The 21518-nt window shown below is 38.9% G+C and overlaps 1 long non-coding RNA gene across 2 annotated transcripts in view; it reads right to left on the reverse strand.

Moving 5' to 3' along the window:
* LOC138112322 (uncharacterized) overlaps positions 1-21518 on the reverse strand; it is a 48532-nt gene that overhangs the window by 21329 nt on the left and 5685 nt on the right. For both annotated transcript variants that reach the window (XR_011151681.1, XR_011151682.1), the window contains one exon: positions 1089-1162. This is a non-coding gene — a long non-coding RNA (uncharacterized lncRNA). The remainder of the gene's footprint in view (positions 1-1088; positions 1163-21518) is intronic.

A 21518-nucleotide genomic window follows, 5' to 3' on the forward strand; every position in this document is an offset into this window, starting at 1 on the left:
TTAATCCTCTATTTTTGTTCTAATGACTGTGACATTTAAAAGGACATGGGAAGCAATTTGGTTGGTGCACAGCCTCTAACTGCACATTGATATTCTGCTGGTTGGGAGACCTTGGTTTAACTTGCAGGACTTTGCTCACCTTTGGGTCACTGTAACCCATACACTGAACCAAATGCACAAAAGCCCCAGAGTCATAACCATGCTCTGCTTTTTCTTGTTGTTGTGCCCACGACCCTCAACCGCAGTGAGAATAACCTCTGCTACAAACATCTATTATGTGTATTCTGCATGCTTAAAATAGTATCTTGACCAGTCAATAAATCATACTTGACACAGAGGACAAATAAAAAGTAGAGGGAATTTACAGAAACATCACATCTTCCTCTTTAGAGGTAGACAATGAGTGGGATTCAGTTTGATACCTCCATACAGGGCAATTAATACGTAAAACCAGAGTGGCTGAGCCAAGCAAAAGGTCATGTGTCCTTGGAAATAAGATGATGGTGAAAGAGGACAATAAAATAAGAGAAGCCAGGTGAAAGACATCAAAACATCATTGTAAAGCAGAATGCAAGGAGCAGAAGTAAAACCCTGATGGCCACACAATGCCACCTAGCCACCCACCTAGTAGGGGGTAATCCTGGCACTGCATTCTGACACCTGCTGTGGTAAATTTCAGCACAGCAAAATATAGATTTGCTTAAAGATATAACCTGAGAGGGAAATAAAAACAATTTAAAAACACCACAGCAGCCTTGAGCTACTGTAGTCCCATAAGGTAGATTAGCACAGCAATACAAGCTCACACCCTGTCCTTTGGTGAGACTGTTGTATGCTCCCTTGTGGATGAAACAGAGAAACAACTGAGGTCTTAAAATAGACAAAGTCCTTAAATGAAGGCCTTAATTGCATTTCAGAATAAATTTTATGTCAGGAGTCAGTGGACAGTCTAATGAGCCTTGTGAGACCTTAATATGGTTTGTGTAGAAAGCAGCATTTATGAACAGAATCATTTGTTGGCAGTTTCTCTGAAAAGGCTGTCACAAACAGGCAGGTTTATCAACTCCATGGCTTGGTAACCCACCTACCTGCTGACCTGGAGTCTTGAGATCTTACACTTGGATGGGCACTGATACTGGCACTGGACGAAAGGCGGCATCTCCTAGGAGGTTACAAGATGGCACTCTTGTGAAATGAGATGGAACAACTAGAAAAGCCCTATGCTATCAGGTTATAAGACAAGATCACCAGAAAAATAATGGGATGAGCTAAAAACTTTCCAATGGAGAATAAACTGTTTTCTCAGAAGGTATTAAAGCAAGGCTTAGAGACTTTTCAGAAAACTGAGGAATATGGGAATGAAGATTCATCAATTGGAAGGGAAAAAAAGGGCAAAACAAAACTCTTGTGGACAAACAGCTACAAACAAGACTGAATTTGTACACCATGTATGATACCGATTTCATTTTTAGTGGAAACTGAGTTTATATGAAACCCAAGGTATCTTCCACTCCAAATTGGATGAAAATCCAATAAACAGATATGCACATGGCATTTATAGTTCCATGTATATTTGAAATGCAGCCAGACAAAAAAAAAATTCAGTTCAGGTAAAACACTTTATATGGATAAGTATAAAAATAAATCCAGATTCAAGAGCATGAATCACTGTCCACCTAGACAGGAAAGAAACACCCTGAAATGTGAAATGTGAAAAATACATATGCAATTTATTTTAGATACTTCCACAGATTTCTTTTTCTGTATTTATTTTTCATTTACTTGTATACCTTTTAGCATACTGGCTGCTCTACTATGTAGTCATTTACATCGGGGTATCTGCTCCCATATTCAGTTACCTGAACAGCTGTACTTAAGATACTTCATCTTCCTTTAATGTAAAACAAATTAAACAAAAGCTTTTGATGTAAAGACAACATATTACTACGTATAACTAGTGTTTAGAATATAAACATTAAACAAATCTTTATTATTGCAGACTAGCAAGTAGGGATTTTTCTACTAGCATCATTTGCTATGCCCTTCTGTTAGTTCTTTTTATGCTGTGAGCCCAAGTATTATCCCAGTAACTACTTTCTTATGGAAGAACCCTGACTAGTGCTGTAGAAGACCAAAACTTCTGTAGAATTTTTAAATCAGTGTTTAGATCTTACAATGGGAAAACCAGTCTCAGTTTGGTTCTCTGCATTCTTTAATGTTTAGTCAGTGTGGAGACCTGCTTTTGTTGGGGTTTTGTTTGGTTGGTTTTCATTTCTTCAGGATTTTGGGGTTTTTTTAGGGTTTTTTGGGGTGTTTTGGGCTGGATGTGTTGTTGTTGGGGTGTTTGTGTCTGAGGTGTTTTTCAGTTTGGGTGTTTTTACTTATATCAAGATATCTCTGTGAACCTGCTGCCACACAAGCCAATATAAACTAATTTAGGCTGGAATTAGATTTCAAGTACAGTAATTTGTGCTAAGGTGATGTTTCTTTCCTGACAAACAGGTGTGTCTGCAGATGCACAGCATTTGCCATCAACTGGGTAGCTCCATGTTGCCCTTGGTGCATCTGGGAGGTGAGCAGGTCTTTTGCCCAACAAGCAAATGAGAAGAGTTTTGTGTTGTTCTGCTGTAGTTGATACTGAGGCTCAGTAGCCAGACTCCTCCTGCACCTTGTTCGAGAAGAAAGCAGAATACAGTAAGACCTTGAATGTGAATCATGAATCTCTCCCTTAGCTTATTAGAGTGGTATCAGTTCTTGCTTGGCAACTGATGCCATTTTGCTGCTATCTGATCTGTCAGCAGGTGCTGGAGTGGTGAAGGAGCAGAGTGGTTTATCACTCTGTATGGACACTGGTAATAAAGTGAGCTAACGTATCCACCAAAGTCCAGCCTCCAAAATGGATCAAATAGCATAACTGAGAGAGGATTTACAAGCCACAGAAGACACGCTTTTAGGCACTTTACTGAGCCTTATCTAGGCTGCTGCAGTAATATTTTTGTGCCAAGCCCTTTATTACAGACTGTTTCAATGCCCTTAATTTAAAGAAGCATCTTCCTACTTCCTATTGGCATAACTCAGCTAGACAAGTGGCTGAGAGCTAGGTACAATTAAGCACAGGCCACTCAGAACAGCTACTCACCAGCAAACCCTATAGAGATTTATTGCCTGTCCATCTGCTCCTGGACCAGTGCAGGACCAGATCCCTGTGATTCCTCTGATTTTTATTCAAGAATGTTTGCTTCTTTAGAGGTGAAATGCCTCAATACATGCTCCAACAGCAACAGCCACAAGCAACTTTTTTTTGACAGAACACATTATTAGTTGCAAAATCCTAATTGAAAGAATATCTGCCCTATTCTCTTATTTTTCCAGATGTGTAAAACTTGCTACGTGTTTCCTCATCACCATTTAAGTTCCCTAAAAAAGCTATTCCCAGTGGAAGTTCCTAGTAAAAAGCTATTTTACACCATGCTTAAAAAACAGGGAACGTGACATACAAGTTCCCTGTAGGGTGGCATCCACCAGGTGTTCCCAAGGCCACTGGAAGGAGAGAGGCAGCAGCCCAGCCATTTTAACCTACATTTCTTCCTTGCTCCACAGCATCCAGGTAGTGGGAACGGTTTGCAACATTGACTGCTGCTTCCTACATGTCAAAAGAGTTCCCTTTCCTCCTCAGGTCCTAGACAAGACGAGTATACCCAACACATCACAAAATAATTGATATATAAGGATACAGAGATGTCTCAAGGACGCCTGACACAGGATCATACAAAGAATAAAACCATGCCTTAGCTGCAGATACAAATGAGCCTTTTCATAAAAGAGACAAGCAACACAGAGATTATTTATCAACCAGATAGGTAGGGAACAAAGAGAACTAGGGGAGAAAAGGACATGTGATGTCAAGTAGTATTGCCACTCTGAAGTTCCTTCTCCTTTCTGACTTTTCTGTCTATTTTTAAAGACATATTTTTATTAGGTAGTAAGGTCATGGTACAGCTCACATAAAACTTGTAGAACTTGCAAACAAGGACACAGTGCCTGCTGCTTCACATAAACTGAAGGTTAATTGGGACTGAGGTAAAGCAATGCAACAGTGCTAATAAAGAGGTTTGTGTTTTTTCTACATTTTATTTTTAAGTCCACATGCGAAAAGATCCTCACAAGCACCAAAATTATGGTTATGGCTCTGCAAGTATGAAAGTTTTTATACAGAATTTTATACAGAAAATATCTTTATTTTCTTAAAATAGTAAACTTAGGAGTGCTGAAACTTTAGAAAGGTATATCACATTTTACTGGAAAAGAGAAAAAATAGAACCAGAGAAAAGAAAGGGAGTGTGACCAGAGTGTGGCCAAAAAGAGAAAATGGCACTTTTTTTAAACACTCTCATTAATTCTGAACATTTTCTTTCCGCAATAAATAAATATAATAAATAAATAATTTGTACATTTCTCTAGTAAAGAAATCCAAACATTTGTAGTTTCTAGAAGAAGTTACTGGAGTTGCACAATCATAGAAGGCCCGGTCTCCCTCTCAGTAGATTTCATGCTGACAGAATTGCCTCTGACACTGATTGGGCACATGAAATAGGCAGTAAGTTATTTACTTTTGTCTTATTTAGATAAAGGGATGACAATGGTTGGCTAAGAGGACTTTTATCACCGTATTCTGAAAAATCTGCCTTTTTAATCACATTTTTCAACAAGTCTCACTTACATGGTATTTTTCCCCCTTTGTCCTTGAGCCCAATGCAGTTAATGGTTTGTTCCTCACATCTGTAGCTGCATTACTGAATGAGCTATGTGAGTGAAAGCACCTGTTGGATGGTCACCCTACATCAGCATAACTCATGGAATTGTGGCTGGATAAAACAGTGCAACTTTGGGGGTGCAACTGACTGCTGAAACAATGGCAGCTGGCCAAGATGAAAACCAGCAGATAAATTGCTTCACAAGTTCAACACCAAGTACTATTTAGTCATTTAGTTACACTATTTCCCATTATTTACCTCATATTAGCAACTGAGCTCTTGGGAAGGGCCTGCTGAGTGACTTCTGACATGGAATTGCAAAGCAGGAAGAACAAAAAGAAGCAACAATCACTATTGCCTTCCCTTCCTGCCTCTGATTTCACCAGGATCAATACCTTGATTAACAGGGGCTGCTTTAACAAAAGAGTATACAATCAGAAGACTAGGAAACAATCTTATTTAGGGATCAATGGCCTGTATTTCTGATTCTGAAAGAAAAATATCTGGATATAACTCAGTGACCAAAAGAGCAAAGACATATGCCATAATAAAGTAAGAGGGAAAACAAAGCATTTGAAGAAAAGTTGTGTGTTGTACATATATTTAACTTTCAGTTCACTCTTTTTTTTCTCTCTCATCTCCCCACTGACAAGACTTTGATATTAATGGCAAAATATGTGCTTCACTAAGACAATCCTTTTCTTCTGGCTTTTCCATCAGTTCCATCTATGAGTCATGTCAAGTTCAGATTTTCAGTAATACTGAGGAGGATCCAGGGGAAAATCTTACCCATTATATTAATTAATCAGGTCAAAGTACTAATGCAATTTTTCCAAGGTGTTTCAGGAAGACAGCTGGTGAGAAATGCACTTTTGCCACTAGACTAGTATTAACAGTGCTGAACCAGTCACACCTTCATATTTCTGATTTCCTTCTGTTGCAGAAGCCAACCTCAAAACAAAATTTGTAATTTGTGCACTGGTGAAGAAACAACAATGCAATGCAGTTTTATGACAATTAGTATGTTTCCCCAGCAATCCAGATTAGAATTCAGTGATTCTATACTCCTGCCACCTTTGCTACCTTAACTCAGTCTAGCGTAATAACAACATATGCATTTAAAGTGTTATCTGTCAACTCACATCTCTCAGCAGCAGAAGAACTTGTTGGTTTGCTGCAGCCTCACCTCAAATCAAGGGTACCATGTCCTTCTAGGGGACAGAGTATAGTCATTACATAACTTCAGCTTGAAGGCTTTCTCGTCCCTAATCCTTTCACTCTAAAACAGAGTAAATGAAAACTTAAGAGCTGAGCTATAAATGTTTGCAAGGTCCACTAATACATGGAAGCATCTAAGACAGATTCAGATCACAAATATGATGTCGGTGACTGAAGGAAACTTCTGATGCAGCAATGCTGAAGGTTTGCAGCCTCCTGTAGCAGCACTATGCAAATTTAGCAAGACAGGGAAAGAGTCCTCATTCTGGAGGCCTTACAATCTAAAATGCAAATGGGGAAATTACTAGCCACAGGACACACAGGCAGCCAATGCTGAAATCCAGATTAAAATTCAGTGCTCTCAGTGCCCAGTTTAATCTATCGCTTTGTCAGAAAGACACATGAGACCGCTCCACTAAAATCTGTGCAGTGGGACTGTCTGATTCAACACAGAAGCCTTTGCTTTGAGGATAATTGCAGAATTGCTTTGTTTTGTCTTCCTATGTAAATCTGCCATATGGGCCTCGAGCTACTGTAATGAGAGAAAAAGTTGAGGAGTTTGATAATTCTTGGTTTTAGAAAGAGATTAAGGTCTGGCAGCTGGCACGTATGAAGCAGAAAAATTCAATCTAGCATGCCCAGCTGCACTGTGGAAGTAAGATGAGCCAAAACAGTCTCTCTGCAGACAGGGAAAGCTTGCTCAAGAATTGCCAAAAGTGCTCAGGTACAGAATGTCACATAAAATTAAGAAAAGGGAGCAGCAAAATCAAAGAGCCTTTCAAAAAGGTGGAAGCAGGTTGAGACATGAAAAGCACAATAATGGCTCCTGTAACAGAAAAGTGGGTACATAAAAGAAGATTATCTTAGTAAGGAAATTATCTCTTTGAATGACTATGGATAGTCATTAGGAATTCATTAGATAGTGAAAGAAAATATACTCCGTAGCTTTGCTGTCTAAGCAATCTTCATAATTGCACACACTGTACAGTGCTCACAGTGTAACTCTTTTTGAGTTGTGACATCTAAGAAATTCAGCCTGGTAGAGCTCCAGAAAGGAAGCGGTACCTTCCAATCCTCAAAAATACTACATATTACAAGAGAAGACACAACAAACCAGCATTCAAGACCATAAAATCAAGATGGGAAGACATGAAAGACTTGGGATGATAGCAATGGTGAGATTATACTTTTTACATAATGAAAATATGCATGTTTAGACATACTTTATAGATTATGTAAATATGTTTATATACACATGTATACCTGCACATAGTGACCTAAACTGTTTGTTTAGTTGATTCTAGTCCCACATGGCTGAAATGGCCACGATGCCTGTATAGTTAACTCTGCATTAAAATACAGTGAAAACAGTAAAATTAGATTCTCATACTGTAACTATTATGCCAAGGTCTGAACTCACTAAAATTGAGCCATAGAACACAAATGGAGATCAAACACACAGTATCTCAAACAATGACACCTTGATCAATTACCAAGGCATTCAGTAATAGAAAATGAGATTTCTTGACTCATTGCCCACCCAACTGGTAATTTATAATTAAAAAAGGGTTTTACCACATGTAGAACACGGTGCAGAACAAGAATCAATATTCATATAAAATGAGGTAACTAACTAGCTTAGTGACAAAACCTTTTTTTCAATATACTACAAAGCTATTTGTTTGGTTTGTTTTTTTTTTTTTTTTTTTTTTTAATTTTGTATGCTTCTTCATTTCTTAACTTTAAACTGAGATTCTGTGTTCTATTCTATATTTTTATGATTGAGAGTAAGACACCACTCAGTGTCATACATTGTTTGGGCAGTAGGTACCACTATGCTTTCAGAGTTCTAGACAGACAAAATGAAAAACTCAACCAGACCTCATGCTATTAGAAAATCTTTTGGCTTGTGAGACTTGTTAGTATTGCTTTAAACAAAACGATTTAAAATTAATTTCAATTCCTAATTAAATGATTGTTGCAACAGAAAGCAATGAGGTACAAAGGTTGCTATGACAATATTTATGCTCCCACTCAGGGAAGATCCATCTTTAAACTTACAAATAAATTTTGCCACATAAAAATGGTTTGATGAAAACCTGTAATTTCTGCTTAGTGAAAAAGAAGCTAATCCTTCAACTGGTATGAAGCCTCTGCATTAAAGTCTGAGCTAATAGTGTAAGGCTGCTAATAAGTTTATTTGCATGTATTTATTGGCATCACTGATGTATGCAACTGCACAAATTCCACCTGAAAATATCACTACAGCTGTTTAAGTGTTGGGGTCTCCCTATAAATTAGGACCCTTTTGTAGAATATGTTTTCCCTATAAAGTCAGTACATGGCTTCAGTTTTATGGGTTTTCACAGACAACACTTTCATAACTTGAAAGAGAATAGTGTGGATACAGATATATGTACATAAACATGCTAATATTCAAACACATACAGATATATACAAAAGCACAGCACATATACACACACACTATTGACAAAAGCAATTGGGAAGGTGCAAAAAGATCCCTTTTCACCGATTTTTTTTTTCCAAATTGTGTGTTGCCTTTAAAAAGGCACTGGAATATTCCTTGATGTGTTTGAATTAATGCTCCTGACAGAATTTGATCCTTTTCTTCTTCTCATACAAGTCATTCCTGAAACATTATTTCTGCTCATGTACTTTCTCACTTTGAAGAGTTATTAACAACAGCTATTCACCTATAATCCAAACCACTGTTTGCCCAGATGAAAAAGGGAATTGCAGACTGTAGAAATTTTAGGAAAAAATGCATTCTGGCCTCAAGGAACCATGAAGACATATGAAAAATCCATTGCATAGGCTGGAAAAATCAGTCCCTGGTTGCATTACAGATGCAGGGCCCAGGAACTCTGATGTTTTTGCACAGCCAATAAGGCTAGGCAAAAAGTAATTCCTTCTTTTCTGGGTTGTCCTGAACAAAAAAAGCTGCAGTCCATTCAAGATCTCAATAGATTCCCGATCCCTTAAAGGAATAAGCAATTTGGTTGAAATAAAGGAATTTTCCATCCTGCTGCTCCTTTGGAAATGGCATGGTTGACTATTATTCCCCACTTAACACATGACTGTGGAGCAAACCTTGCCCTGAAATGAACACAGTGTTCTTCAACACCTCATACACATGAAGGTAGATACATAAAGCAAAGCCTTTTAAACAAAGCTGTAAAATTAAACAAATACGTCTCAACTTTACAGACAACTTGCTAAACTGAAAAAAAGAGCTCTGAAAACTTTCTTTGATGAAATTTTCAGTTATTCCTCTCTCTGCTGCTCTTTGTGGATGCGTTTCATTCTGTTCTAGTGTAATCCATTAAAGTTAGAGGAGGGAAGTGCTGGTTCATTAAGCAGCTGAGGAGGTGACAGTACTGAATTGGAGCTTCCAAATCACGTTTGTGTGCCTGTTAAATTGAAAATTCTGTTGCCAAAGGAAAATAGCAATCGTTATAAAGGAGAACAAAGAACAAGAAAAGATTCTAAGACTTTGAACCACCTTCCAGAGATGCAAGCAACTTTCTTTGTCTCCTGAACACTGGTCTGGGAAGGATCTCCACCTGGGCTTACTTGATATTGTATTTCAATTGCTTTGCTTGTAAATATAACCCCGGCAGAAGAGAACATTAAGCACTGAAGACACTGAAATTTACAGATTGATTTGCTCTAATGAATCTCTTTCTTCAAGAGAATGTAGGGGTGAAAAAACCTATAGCTTGTAAACTTTTTTAAACTGGTGTAAAGGAATTTCTCAAGTGGGTTTGCTCAATTAAGTCTCTAAGGAATAAGCTTTCTCATTATATTGCTTTGTGGGAAGCATCCAGGTGCATGTAGAAAGAATCCAAGATTAGTTCTGATGGTACACCTGAAATGCAAGTATCTGGTTATGTTACAGTACTCCAACTCCATAGATACGCTATATTCTCTATTCCTGGCTGGAATGGTATTTAGTGAGAGGAATCACATTATTCAAAGGGTCTTTTCCCGTAGAAAAGTTTATGAAGCTTCCATACTAATTTATGAAATCATTAATAGCCATTTCTCTGCAGGTTTTTTTGTTCCTTGTACCCACCATCAAAAAACTCTATGGCAAGGGAATAGCTCACTGAAATTTGGAATTCACTCAACCAGCTCTTTTCTGTTCTGTTCATTGGTGGACTACAGCAACAACAAAAGAGAAATGTGACGTTCCTTCAGTTTGCTCTTCAGTTTGGCAGCAGCCTGCTGGGCTCTCTAGTGCTATTCCCACCTGTGTGCCAGGCTGCAGCACACTTGAAGCAAAAAATATATTTCCCAAGGAGTAAATGCTCAGTGTTGCACTGGCAAACTGTGTGTTTCTCAAAGATAGTGCAGCACATGCTGCATAGCTTCTTGGTAAGCACAGGTTACAACACAGACTCAGCAAGTGGATTTTGGGATAGGACTATTTCTTGTACTCTCATAGTTTGCTCAGTTCAGTCATAAAAGGGATTCTTTAAGTGCATGTAATATTACAGCAGTGTACTCCCCACAACTTTTATTGATGCTCTTTGTTGTGGTTTAATAAACCCTGTCAGCAACGAAGCCCCACACAGCTGCTGCTCACTCCCCCTGCGGGGATGGGGGAGGAATCGGAAGAGTAACAGAGAAAACTTGTGGGTGGAGATAAAGACAGTTTAATAGTGAAAGCAAAAGCTGTGCACCCAAACAAAGCAGAATAAGGAATTCATTCACCACTTCCCATGGGCAGGCTGGTGTTCAGCCACCCCCAGGAGAGCAGGGCTCCATCATGTGGGTACTTGGGAAGACAAACACCATCACTCTGAACATCAACCTCCTTCCTTCCTTCCTTCCTTCCTTCCTTCCTTCCTTCCTTCCTTCCTTCCTTCCGAATTCCTTCTGAATTCCTTCCGAATTCCTTCCGAATTCCTTCCGAATTCCTTCCGAATTCCTTCCTTCCGAATTCCTTCCTTCCTTCCGAATTCCTTCCTTCCTTCCTTCCTTCCGAATTCCTTCCTTCCGAATTCCTTCCTTCCTTCCTTCTGAATTCCTTCCTTCCGAATTCCTTCCTTCCGAATTCCTTCCTTCCTCTTCCCCAGGTGTATATGCTCAGCATGACACCACATGTTATGGAATATCCCTTTGGTCAGTTGGGATCAGCTGTCCTGGCTGTGTCCCCTCCCAATTCCTTGTGCACCCCCAGCCTCCTCACTGGTCGGGTGAGGAGCAGAATGGCCTCAGCTCTGTGTTAGCTTCACTCAGCAATAGCGAAAACATCCCTGTATTATCAACACAGAATCCCAAACTGAGCTCCATATCAGCTACTGTGAAGCAGTTAACCCTATCATAGCCAAACCCAGCACACATTTTCTTCTAAAAATGTTGACAAGCTTATGCCTTTTTTTTGTTTGTGTAAAGCTTGCAAGAATCCAGTGACTTCATTCAGAGGAGTTGCCAAACACCTGTATTTCCTCTAGAAACCAGTAAGAACTGCAGGAAAGGAGTGTGCCTTCTGAAAAAAATTTTCCTCTGCACAATGCAATAGCTGCTTTGATAATGCCAAGTGATACTAAACCCCAGTGATTTAGGTGCTTAGAGAATCTTCTCTATGCAGGTGGATCAGCGGGAGGCAAAGAAGCCCTCCAACAGTTTTTGTTCTATCCCTTTTCCACGTTAGTTACAGCAGCTTACATATTTCAGCTTCCAGATCTACAAATAATATTCAAAACCAAAATGTAAAGGAAAGGGTTGCTTAGGCGCCTTTCCACAAAGATTAAATTAAAAATTCTCCATCAAAAAAATACAGAGCCTCTAACCCTCACCACTAACCTAAGGTTAGTAGAAAAGCTTAGTTAAACACATGCAGTAATTTTCTTAATCAGCCAGCACTTCAGAAAGACAGATGCTTCTGTTTATGTTGGTCTATTATCAAGTCCTTTGGTGTCTGAATAATTCTTACCCCTATCCTGAAACTTCATTTACATAAATTTCTTCTGTATTATTCTGCCTTTTGTGACAGATAGTACAAGTATTTTTTTTGGTGTTTGGCACGGTATTTTGTGCATTTCCTGTATTTTTTATCCAACTGGAGTGATCAAAAATTAGGAATAATTACACCTCATGTATGAAAATCAAAAGCTGTATAAGAACTAATTCTAGTCTTGAAACTTGTGCAGGAAACCCATTGCTGTATCCGGTTTTTATTTACCAAATGTCATCTGTTAGAGCTTTCTAGAGAGGCTTATGCAAACAATGTAAATCCCAGGCTGGCTGAGGCTGCCAGGGACCTCTGGAGGTCATCTGTTCCCACACTCCACTCAAGCAGGGCCAACTAAAGCTGGCTGCACAGGACCATGTCCAGAATGCTTCTCAATATTGCCAAGCATGAAACCTCCCCACCCTCTCCGGGCAGCCTGTGCCAGTGCTCAGTCACCCTCACAGCAAAGGGTTTCCTGATGTTCAGACAAAATCTCCTGTTTCAGTCTGCACCCATGGCCTCTGCTGCTGTCACTGGGCACCACTGAAAACCTCTCATTCCTCTTTGCACCTTCCCTCCAGGTATTTATATACTCCGAGATTGGCCTGAGCTTTCTCTTCTCCAGGCTGAACGATCCCAGATGTCCCAGCCTTTCCTCATGGGACAGATGCTGCAGTCCCTTAATAACCTTCGTGGCCCTTCATTGTGCTCTCCAGTATGTCCACAGCTCTTGTGCTGAGCAGTCCAGAACTGAACACAGAACTGTAGGTGAGGACACTGGTGCAGAGCAGAGAGGATGGAGCAACTCAGTGCTGTTACTTGTCATGTATCTCTAAGTTATACAATACCAGAACAGCTAGGGCAGAAATACGAAAGCTTCAACTTTGAAATCATGCATCTGATTCCATCAATATTGCCTAACAACAACATCCTTAAGAAAAAAAAAGAAAGAGTGAAACAAGACAGATCTTGTTCCATAACATGTAGATGCCATATGTAAGAGTCTTTCATATTTACATTCTTGTGTCTAGTTAAACTAATTAATTACCCCAACTCTCTCTTCCTGGTTGAATGAAAGACTGAGGATTCAATTACTATAGTTTTGATTTTAATTTTTCTTAATGATTCTGGGCATCAGATAGACCAAGGTTTGACTCTATTGGCTCCACACACATAAAAAAGGCTTTCCTTCATATCCTTAAGTGCATTTCACACAAAGCATCATTGTGATTAGTCAAAAACTAAACAAGATTTTAGAAACTTTCATGGCAATAGCAATGATTTATTTTTTGACTATACTCTCTTGAGCAACAGGATGCTGAATGCCATCCTTTCATCTTTTATGGCGAGGCTTTTCTATAATGTTCTAGTGAAAGTGTGAAAAAATGCAAAAACTTCATTAAGAAAAGAACTTAATCTTGAGAGGTAGACTTTTTTTCTGTTCTCCACATCCCATTATTTTATTTATTTCACTTACTAAAAATACAACCCACAGCCACTCTTCAGTAAAGCAGTAAATCAGGAGAGATGTGCAAAATTTAGCTGAGTCTAGATTTAGACAAATTACTCCAGCCTACTTCCAGATTGAACCACCCTGACCCTCTTAGTGTAATACCAGCTCACTGTGTATGTTTTAGCAAAAATCTCACTAGGCATCCAACATGCAAGCAAGTTTTCCCCTTCCATTGAGTGGCTATTTAAGAAACGCAAATAACAACAGAACTGCAATCCATTTCTGCCTATTTTCTGAATCATGAGTAAAGTGAAATAAATATAAAACAGAGTGACTAGGCTGCACATAAGACAGATTACACAATGCAAGACGTATCAGTGTTCCTTGGCCACTATTTCTGAAGTGCTCCAAAACAATTAATCCTAGAGAACAGGTTCCCAATCTCTCTGAAATCAAGCACTTTCTTCTACTAACACATTATCAAACCACAAAATGTGGGCTCATCAAATTAACTACTAGCAGTATTAATCTGGTAAAGAGCTTGCAAGTCTTGCTGCACTGACAGGCTTCTGTCTCAATTAACAGATAAAACAAGAACTACTTATTCAGGTATTACTATCAGGGTGGAAGTGGGTGTTTTGTGACCAAAACTTAACTGAATCAACCCCATTTTCTCTTTCATCTTTCAGAGAGTTCTGGATACAGCCATCAATAGCTTACTACACAGTCCTCACTATAAACAGTGGTATTCCACAAAACAAAGGACTCTTGAAATATTTAAGCTTAAGGACAAATAAACCTGTGGAATACATTAGTTTTTTCTGCTATATAAGCTAGTACAAACTTATGTGTCTCTATTGAGAACCATTATAGCATCATAACTCATAACACACATTTCTATATTCACAGTAAAGAGTACATTCTAGAATCTTCTTGTTTAAAAGGTACTGCAAACATGTAAGACATTGTTACATGGCTCACCAGCCTTCATATTCTACCAGTGCCTAATACTGCCTTCTATTTATCTCTACATGCAGTACAGAAAATATAAAAGAAACAAATTCCTTCCAGCCTCCAGCTTTAAAAACTAATTCACATTAAAATATGACACTGACTTGTAGTGGGATAAACCAGGTGAAGCAAACTGCTGTAGCCAGGCTTTGACAGACAGCTTCAATCAGCCTACTTATCCTCCATGTGGAAGGTGCAATCCAGGCTGCTGCCAGCTGTTTCCCTAAAAGGTTCTTCCTCATTCTGTACATCAATATTGCTACGGCAACAACTCATTCAGTAGAAGTCCACTGTGAAACATGTTGAAGACAGATAAGGATACGAGAAATGTGCTTCTTGCCTGTACTTGTACCATTCTGTTCCTTCTCACAGGTAGCACAGAGGAACTGCTGTTCTGGTCTGAAACTCAGGCAGAGGCAGCAGAGGTGACTTGGGATCAGCTTGCAACAGCTGGAGATGGCACAGATCCACCCTGCCTGGGAGCACAGCAGGTAAAGGTAAAGCCTGACCAGTAAAGGTCAGGCCACACAGGAGCCTATATTTGCCAAAATAGGCAAGGCTTCCTCTCCTGATCAAAAGGAAGCTGTCACCAATCCCATAAGTGCCCTAAAGGACATATAAGCCTTCATTTTTATTGTTTTGGGGTTTGTTTTGGTTTTTTATTATATTACAGAACCTTGTCTGCTAAGACCTTTCCTTTAAAGGAAAAAACCAAACAAGTCCCCACAAAAAACCCCCAACAAAAACCAAAATACCCCAGACAAACAGAAAACTGAACCAACCAAAAAAATGCACACTAAAGTAGCTCTCACCATATAAAATACATGATGTTTAAACTGCAGTGCCTATAAATTATGCTCCAGCACAACAGAGATCAAAGGTTGGTGCAAGGAAGTCCAACCGAGCCTGCTTAGAGTTCATGTCAGTACTCAGAATTACTCAGAGAAAGCCTAGACACTCTACACTGACACCCTCCCATTTTCACAATATGACATTATATATCTTTACTCTCCCTACAGTCATCCTCCGACACATTGTCTGCAACTGTCATTTCTTAAACACATGTAAACATGACATATATATATATATAAAGTTGTTAGGGATGTAAGCAGCAGCGGGGGATGACATCCTATCAGGGCTCATCACTGACATCCTGGGGGACATCCATCTCCCCTCACTCCCAGCAGCGTAGGTCCTATGGCAGAGCTCATCACTGCAGAATCCCTCTGTGGTTAATGAGGAAAAACAGGCTGGTTTTGGTGATTCATTAAGGACTTGAGGATGGTAAGTTACATACCCTAAAATCACCCATTTCGTTCTTTTCAGTATACAAACTGCAAACTTTCAGGACAGACAGTATCTTCTTTGTACCATGCCAGGCACAAAAGGGCTTTTTGGCATGGTGGTAGTAAATAATGATGAAGAGTGTCAGCTACAGTAACAAGGAAGCAGTGAGAAGCCATACTGACAACCTGGATAAAAATACCACTAAATCAGAAGACCACTTCCTTGTGGCAATGAGTCAAAACTAACTGGGTGTTCCCAGCTGAACTTTTGTGGAGACCAAACTGTGCTGAAAGACACCATGTGAGTCAGCCAATAATTCTTCCAAATATATTTTAGAGCATTCTATCTTAATATCCTCATTGAAAATTTTATCATTTCCTCAATCATAATAATTTTTCTCTAAAAAAAAAAAATATATGGATTCACCCTTTTCTCCCCAAGTAACTTCTGATTGTATGAATTTTTATTCTGCTTCAGAATTTTCTTCCCTTAGAGACAAAGAAACCTTAAAAACACAGCTTTACTGACTTTATAGTATTTTACTTTGCATTTTAATCTTCTCTCTTTTTTGATAGGTTTTTTTTTTGTTGTTTTAGCAAAAATATCTCTTCAAAGATTTTGCCGCCAACTGTACAAACTCATCAGTACCTGCAAATAAGCTGAGGCATTTAAAGAATTGAGAGTTTTTTTAAAGGAATGTAATAATTTATCCTGATAGCAATTATCAACTTCCATTAATGAAATATTTCAGGATAGTAATATACAGCTCTAGATGCAATAATCTGTAAAATCCTTAGATGGCATAGATTTGCTTAATGCCACCGAAATAAATGAACCTGCACAATTTTCTACCAGTAAAATCTTGGGACTTAAATTTTTTGCAGTGAGCTTGCTGGTCAACAGCAACAGTTGTTGGAATTAAAAATTCTCTGCATCAGTTCTCCATGGTATCAGAATATAATCAGCAACTCTAAAGCAACGTAAAAAGCAGAATCTAAAATAACTGTCAGGACACTGGCTTCCTGCATTATTCATACCAAAATCAAAGGATAGAGTCTAACAAAAAAAATACCTAAAGATTAGCACTGTAAAACTGTGTCTCATGTATCCTCTTTCAGCTCTTTCCCATTTTTCATGAATGGAATATCACATAATCTTTTAAAATATGTTCAGGGAAATCATAACATAGCTGACTCATATTCTGAGATACACATTTACTGGCTGTACCTTGTCATAAGCCTAAAGACTGTAAATGATTGGTCTTCAAGAAAACTCCTTCTTCTCTGACAAATTCTTAGCACCGACAAACCAGTGGGTTTCTTTTTCTAGATCAATTCTGAGCTTTATTCTTGTTCCTTTCAATATTCTTGAAAACAAAAGGCAACATTGCTTTGGTGGGACTTTAGTGTTTTCTGTATTACAGAGAGTGATGCATTGGTACAAGATCAGATTTCCCACGAATGTAAATCACCATTCTCCATTCCAATGGATCTTGCAGTTACAAATATCTCTGTGTTGTAAGGTAGTCATTAAGCACATGATGTATAGACAGCTTTTTTTGCTTTGTTTGGGCAGGGATTGTGGGAAGGGATGGTGGGGATGTGGGTATGTAATTCTTCCTGCAATCTGGAATGTCAATTGGTTCTATTTTTTGTTCTATTTGATATCCATAGAGCTTTTTTGTGTTCCACCTGTGGAAATACACACTGTCTAGACTTCTGCTGGTATTCTCTCTCCCTTCTTTTCCTCACTTGTCCAGTTTTCACCGGTTTCCTAAATATACCACATCCTACAGTGTGAAACAGAAGCTCTCTCTGCTCTCTTCATTTTATGCCAGACTTATCCCCAGCAGCTTTCTGTTGTTCTTCCTATATGGTCCAAGATTTGTTATTAGTCCCAGCCAGGACATTCTGCTGTTATGTCACTGCATTCCCTTCTAAATCTTAAATTTCTCACCTAGACTGAGCATACACACAAGAGACTCACTGTGTTGAGCAAAGAGATGAGGTTTTTTTCTAACTTCATGTTATTATCTAACTGATATAAAAAAAATTTTGCCTACCTACCTGTTTTGAGGACTCTAACAAATGTATGCAATGTCACACAGGAACATCCAACAGAGATAGTTGGGTCAGGCTTGCAATGCTGAAAGGGTGAGCAAACTGCTAGAAAAGAAGATTCAAGCCTTTCTTACTGCATTAGGAAGAAATCCTTTACTGTGTGGGTGGTAAAGCACTGGAGCAGGCTGCCTTGAGAGCTTGTGGATGCCTCATCCCTGGGAGTGTTCCAAGGCCAGGCTGGACAGGGCTTTGAGGAACACGGTCAAGTGGGAGGTGTCCCTGCCCATGGCACAGGGAAGGGAGGGGTAGCATTAGATGATCTTTAAGGTCCCTTCTAACCCGAACCATTCTATGATTCTATGATTGGAGCTGCTCTACCTGCTTGCCTCCCATAACTTCCAGGTGGCCTCTCAGCCAAGGAATACTGCTTTAGTCTGTTTTGTATCTGGGTGCAGTCAGAGGCCTGAGTAATGAATCAAATCAAATCTCAAGCTGTATCTGGCACATTCCTAGCCTGTGACTGAAAGCAGCAGTGAGAACTCCTCCAGTGATACATTTTCCTATCAAAGTCTACTGTATGCTGTATTGTGTATTCCATTAGATGTTCAGTTATAAACTATTCCCCTGGACTTTTTACGAAATGGGGGGATTAAAAAATGTAATCACAGAACGACCTGAACACGCTGCACAAACCACTCACTCTCCTCCTTCCTGATCTGATAAGGACCTAGAATTCTTTGAAGTTCTGATGAATTTTAAACCCACTAAAGCTTTTTGGAAAGCTTTAAGACCAACCAACACATGCCCTGGGCACCACTTAAGACAGGACATTTTGCATACTTTATTTTGCTTTCAGAAATATGACTACACATACAGAAAAACCCGGGCAGTGCCCGTCTGGCTGGGACTTGATTATTCACCAATATCAATAGGAGAACTGCAAACTTCAAGATTCCTTTAAAATTATGCAGCCTCCCCTAAGGGAACTTGGCAAAGTGTCACTAGTTTCAGGGACTAGAAGGTTCGGGATATCCCAGTGCTAAGATAAAGCCTGAAGTGGTTTCCTAGAGGCTCACAACAAAGATGCTCCCAATTCTGCATAGCTTCCCCAAGCAGAGGTGACTCTGAACCACCAGATAAAGCAGCACTCCAAGGCTGTAACATCCTTCACATTAAGATGCAGTGATGAGCAGGTGGAGCAGAAGACCCAAAGCAGAATCCACAGTGTAAACCCATCAAGCATTGCAGAATCTGAATCCGGTCAAACTCCCTACAAAACGGTATCTAATCCTAGATCACACAGTATCAATGAATTTTAAATGCTAATATTTTGCCAGCATGGAGCTGATGAAACAGGCATATTTTAATGAAATGGATGCTGCAATGTTCACGCAAAAGAGAACTTGCTATTCCTGTTTCTCTGAGTTTTGCATACAAAGAATTTTAATACATATGCATAATGACCTCCATATTCAACTTCTAGACAAAATATACTTTCAAAAATTCAGTACATGTATTTTATTCAAGTGATCTACTCCAGATAATAGAACCGAGTCCAGGAACAGTCTAATTTCCAGTTGTAAAGTGTTATTAGTATTTCTGAACTACCTCAGATAATACACTAAGCAACATTCTAAATAACAATTCAGATGTAAAATTTTACCTTACATACATGCACAACGTGGTTTTGGATGAAAATTGGTTTGAGGGAAGCAAAGAATTTTATCCGTAGGAAGCTGGTGCATGGTACAGCTGCTAGGAGTGAGAGTGTCAGTGCCACAGCACTTCTCCCTCTGCTATAAAGGACAATTAGAAATAACAATACTGATTTTGAATAAGTCCGTAGTCCTGTCCCATTACACTGTCTTGCATCACTGCAGGAGAGATCTGATAAATGTCTTGCACTGTTTCACACAATATTCAAAGTGGCAGAAGACTGTTATGGAAACTGAACATGGTCAAAACAGCTGAATTCTCACCTGTTTCCTTACCACATCAGTGCAGTAGCAAGGATGTGAGGCAAAACCAGTTCTATCATGGTTTTTTTCCTAACAACTCACAAGAAAAATTACCAACCACCACACAACTTGCTTTGATACTGTGAAGATGTGCATATTTGGGTTCCTTTGACGTTGCAAAGCCTTTGAACTAAAGGTAGTGTAGCCCGTGAACACAGACGAGAAGCAGGCAGTACATGGTAAGACAGAGAACTGTGTTAAGAGTTTCCACTTTTTTTGTTTCTAGATTTTCAGCTAGAAGTAAATGTATTAGATAGAAAATAATGAGTTGTTACTTCACTTCAAACTCAATGTTGATATTAATTTAACCCCTTTTCAGCAGTAAAGGTGGAATACATCATCTCCAGAGACCCCCTTGCAACATTAACTGCTCTGCAAGTCTAATTCACTGCTTTTTAATAAATACTAATATTTTTCCCCAGGTCAGTATATTCAACTAAAATTGTTACATTACACATTTTATACTGAAGAGACATATAAAAACCAAAAAGAAAGCAATATTTCACACCTTGTGTTTCTGCAGTTAAGGCAATTTTCTCCTTAATTCATGGCAAATTATTTTCTACTCGTTATCATGCCCGTTTTTCCCCTACCCAGTACTGCTGTGGTTCTGATTACCTTACCACATTTCTTTGATGCTGTCTATAAAAACTAAGATTTTTAAAGATGTGTGCCCATATTGCTAAAAAAAGGACAACTTTGCTAACTTTAAGCATCAGACTTAAATACCCAAGTTGCTAAAAAAATTCATGGAGCTGCCCAAACCAAAGTATTCTAAATTAATGATGTAAGGCATCAGCAAGTAAGTCGGAGCCAGAAGAAGCAATAGGAAGACCTATCCCCTCTCTACAAGAGCCTTAGCAGTCAGGCCCCTTTGAAATTTATTTCCCAGAACAACTTCTCTTTTCTTTTGTGTAAGTTGTAGTTCTTGGGAGTTCAAATACAAGAGGTTATGTTTAGCCAAGGGAATGAAATGGCACTATGCCAATGCCATCCACAGCCTAGTTGGGATTCTTAGACTGAAATCTCTAATGCTTACTGTGTGGATAAATACAAAATGACATGACATCCTCCAGATCAATTTTTTAACATATTTTTATGTTAAACTCTTTTTAGAAAAATGGGAGTAAAAATAATTTTCTATACCTCAAGTCAAATAAGTGCTCAAATAACCTTGCTTATTTTTGAGATCTTTAAAAGAAAGATCGTTGTATATTCCTCATTCTTACTGATGTCTACTGTCCTTGCAATTAAAATAAGAAATCACTGAGCATCATGAATAGCAAAGTTTTCCTGTGATCTTCCTGAAAAGACCTGAGAGGAAAGCACACTTTTGCCTGTTCTGATGCACACAGTTGCTCAGGCAAAGTGCAGAACCTAAAACATGACATGAAGTAACGAACAGATATCTTAAAAACATGTCTCTTTTTTTGGTTTCACAGCTGATCTTTGCAGATGACACAAATGGCCAGTTGTAGCTCGGACCATACTTAGATTTCTTATGTTTCCATGCTGAAGTGCAACACACCCCTTTTCTGCACAGGCTGAGCACAATACACATATCACGACATGCTCCCCTGGAAACAATCGGGTATAGCTTTACGTTACTTAAAATCTTTTTAAAAAATGCTATTTAAAAGACTAAATCCCTCCAAGGTGTCTCATTCAGCAGCTTATTACTACTATTACTACTTATTAAGTTTCAGATTCAATCTCTTTTTATATCACCACATTCAC

Source organism: Aphelocoma coerulescens, chromosome 6 (assembly GCF_041296385.1).
Source record: "Aphelocoma coerulescens isolate FSJ_1873_10779 chromosome 6, UR_Acoe_1.0, whole genome shotgun sequence".
NCBI classification, from domain to species: Eukaryota; Metazoa; Chordata; class Aves; order Passeriformes; family Corvidae; genus Aphelocoma; species Aphelocoma coerulescens.